Genomic DNA, 3,977 nt, shown 5'->3' with positions numbered 1-3,977 from the left:
CTTAGCTGAATTTTGACAAGCCGCAAATTATCACTTGCAAATAGCTAATACTGCTGATTCACATTTTCCAGAGGATCATATGCATAAGTTGGTCTCACTTCATATTTCTGAATTTGTGGTCTGCGTGCTCAGCTCAATGAAAGGAAGCCCAGTTGTGCTCATTTGGCGCATATGGCTATTAGGGTCAACTCCAAAATAAATACACCATACAAAAAGAGTACAGAAATTAGACAGTTAACTTCATTTCAGCAAAGATATATAGTATACAGTTTAAATAGATATATACAATTATATGTATATATATATAAGTTATAAAGAACAGCCTGCAATTAAGAGTTGATGCAGGGGCTGCATGACGTTGGACGTAATGGTCATTAAATATATGTAGCCAGATATAGGTTTAGGGAAATAGGCCTTGAAGGATAACGTACTAGTCAGGCTTCGATAAAAGTGTATCGGTGCACAGTAGGGTAGACAGCGTAGGGTGCAGTTAGGTAAGTCTGGCAGCATTGAAGGGGCTGCCTCATTATATCTTAATAAGTTCAGGAACATTTAATGTCTCTCAGTAGTTAAAGCTTAGTTGGCATTATGTTTAACAGCCCTGGAGCATTAACTGGGCTCCTTAGTGCATGGGAATTCATTGGGATACAGAATCATAGGCATACCTGGGAACCTCTGGGCTACCCGGAGCTTTCCCTTGCAGGACGTGGCCAGGACTGCACACTGACGTCGCTGGGTGGTCCCGCTGACGTCGGTGGGTGGTCCCGGTAATGCCGGTGGGCGGTCCTGCTGATGTCGGTGGCATACCGTTTTAGGGGCAGCTGTGGCATGGGGGAAGCTATTTTAGGGGCAGCGGTGTCACAGGCAGGCTGTTTTAGGGGCAGAGGCCTACCATGTCAAAGTCTGGCTTACCATATACAGTAGTGATAAGGGAAATGTTGCACTACTGTCAATGTCTGGCTCAGTATATAGTAATGGGAGTTATGCTGTACCATATCTGTTCAGTAAATGTTATTTTTTTAAACATAATTAATTAATTTTTCTCCAGTTGACATACAGTTTACAGATTTGTGAAATAAATATTCTTGCCAACATTATTTTTTTTGTTGAGGGGGTGCCACATACAGGATCCTCCCTTGGTGCCAAATATTCTAGGTATGCATCTGATGGTATCTTAGATAAATTCACAGTAAATAGCATTGGGGCTAAAGAAGTGAGGCGTGAGGGGTACTTGGTTGGAAAAAAAGTTTAAAAATGAGATTACTTGATGTTTCTAGTGTTTGCGGTATATTACGAGCCATCATCACACACGCCAACCCAGGTAAAGCCTAAAGTGGGTGCCCAAATGGTTAAATGATGAACGGCTGTAAAAACATAGCAATTAATAATTGGCCGGTTTACACTTTTATATATGAAATGGGTTTAAGCTGCTTAATAAATAAATTTTTTGTTGAAAAGCAGAGTAGGGGCAAGTTTTCGTCAGACATCTGTTGCTCAGTGGGGTTAAATGTCTTACTGTGCAGGACCGTAGAGTAAAACTCTGACATTCATTAAAGAATCTCTTTAGCATCTCAGGTGGGAGGCCGAAAAGAAGAAATGCTTGGAATATAACATACAAAGAACTGTTCACCACTGAAAAAAAAGGATGAAAGTGGGCAAATGACCGTTTCCTAATAAGTTAAAGGAAATGTTCCCACCAGCAAAAAAAGATTAGTGAGATTGGAATTGACATTAGGAGCAACAATGTATTCACTACTTTCATTGAACATCATGCAGAGAATTCTCTTTTATTTATTGTACGAAGAAAGCAAATCTTTAGGAACTTTTATACCTTATGGAAAAGAGCTATTCGGTAGGTAAAAATGAAATAATAAAGAAAATGTAAATGAATGTGATAATATTGTTACTCTACAATAAATCAGAAATTTGGTTGGGAGTGGGAAAATGCTGACCTGAATGCATCGTGAGATAATAGTGCAGACAAGTTGTTCTCAATGGAGAAAAAAAATCTAGTTTTATTTGAAAGTAAAAATGTTCACTAAAAAATAACTTATTATTCATCTATATGTTGTGCTTTTACAATTTTGAATAAATTTTAATACGGTGTTCTAGGCATTTTGGACACTCACTCAACCCACGTTCTATATACAACTTAGCCACCTGCTATAAAGCATTTCACAAAGATGGAAAAAGAGCAGCAAATAAGGATGTGGAACTCAAATGAAGTTATGTGTTGACAGAAAAAGAAATTATGATTATTTATTGTTTTATATATCGCAATCATATTCCGTAGCACTGTACAATGAGTAGACAGAACATAACACATAATATATTATGGCATTAGGGTGTATTATACAAGAGGTAAAAGTGCTGTTGTTAGGGATGGACCAATCACACTATAACTATAAATATTGCAGGAGAGGGACTAGGAAAGTAGTGCTACAGGAATATGGGTGGAAATTTTTTAACATGTAAAGTTGTAGCTGTCCTTTAAAAAAGTAGGTCTTGAGGGATATTTTGACGGGCCGAAGGCAGGTGAAGACAGGGAACTGCATTCCAGAGGATAGGGGCAGCCCTTCAGAAATCTTGCATGCGTGCATGAGAAGTAGGAATCAGGGGAGAGGGGAGACGGAGATCATCGTATGAGCAGAGAGACCGGTTAGAAGTGTATTTAGAGATGAGTGAGGAGATGTAGCTAGGGGAACCGCTATGAAGGACTTTAAAGGTAAGAGTCAGGATTTTGAAATTAACCCTGAAGCGCACAGGTGGCCAGTGAGGAGACTGACAGAGGGGAGAGGTGTTAGTAAAGCGATGGGAGATAAATATAACTCTGGCAGCAGTGTTCATGGTGAATTGCAGAGGGACGAGATAGGTAAGAGGGAGACCAGCTAAGACAGGGCTACAATAGTCAAGGAGGGACATAATGAGGACATGGGCAGATACGTTTATTCAACAGGATGGAATAGGGCATGGCTTCCCCTAAAATTACATATTCATAAGTAGTTTGCTTTAGCAATAGAGAAATATAGATTTTAATGTATAGCTCCTTTGAAACTCTGGAGCTGAGGGTTAAGTGAGGGTGCTGCATTCAGAGGCAGCAATAGTTCTTGCTCGTCTTCTGATGAGTTGTATTTCTTCTTTTATGGCTTGCAGATGATGCATTGCTCTTGGTATAGCACTGTTATAGTAATGGAATTCAGAATAGTGCTAATGACCTAGGAAAGGCAATGCTTCATTTCATAGACCCTACAGTATTCTGGTATAACTATTACTAGTCAGGGGCCTAACATGATTCAGTTCCAAGACAATCTCCTTGGAAGGCACAGTTCCTTGGAGCATACATACTGCAACTCACAGAGAATTTTAACCCTCCTGCCATATAAATATGATCTATTTCATATATGAAATAGCAAGGAAAAGCCTAAATTCCTTAATTTATAATACCGATGACATAAATAAAAATGTACCAAAGGTCTAGAAAAAGGACTAATACAATTAAAGAGACATTCCAGGTGTCCAGCATGCCTTCTGCTTATTAGCTCACATGCCAACTCCAGCATTGGCTTGCATGAGATTTCGATGGGGTCTAACACGACCCCCCCACATGAATGTGCAGAGAGAGTTTCCATTTATTTTAATGTGAGCACAATCCTGCCAGTGCACCGGCACCAAACGTGGACAGCAGAGAGGCAGACTGGACGGGCCGAATGGTTCTTATCTGCCGTCACTTTCTATGTTTCCATGCTGTCGCTGTGGAGCTGCTACATTTTTAACGTTGGGCTGCATGGGACCTTATATTGTGCCTTTAAGAAAAGTGGTTTTTGATTTATGCCTCACATGGAAAAAACAGAACACAACTTTGGAGGTCAAGTGTATGAGGTTATGACATAACAGCTGATGCTAAGCAAATATTTGATTAAAACGTTTATCTCACAAGGCAGCTGCAAAGGAAGTTGCAATATGGCAGGGTACTGTGG

This window comes from Spea bombifrons, chromosome 3 (genome assembly GCF_027358695.1).
Source record: "Spea bombifrons isolate aSpeBom1 chromosome 3, aSpeBom1.2.pri, whole genome shotgun sequence".
In the NCBI taxonomy this organism is placed as follows: Eukaryota; Metazoa; Chordata; class Amphibia; order Anura; family Pelobatidae; genus Spea; species Spea bombifrons.
This window is presented reverse-complemented; position numbering follows the sequence as displayed.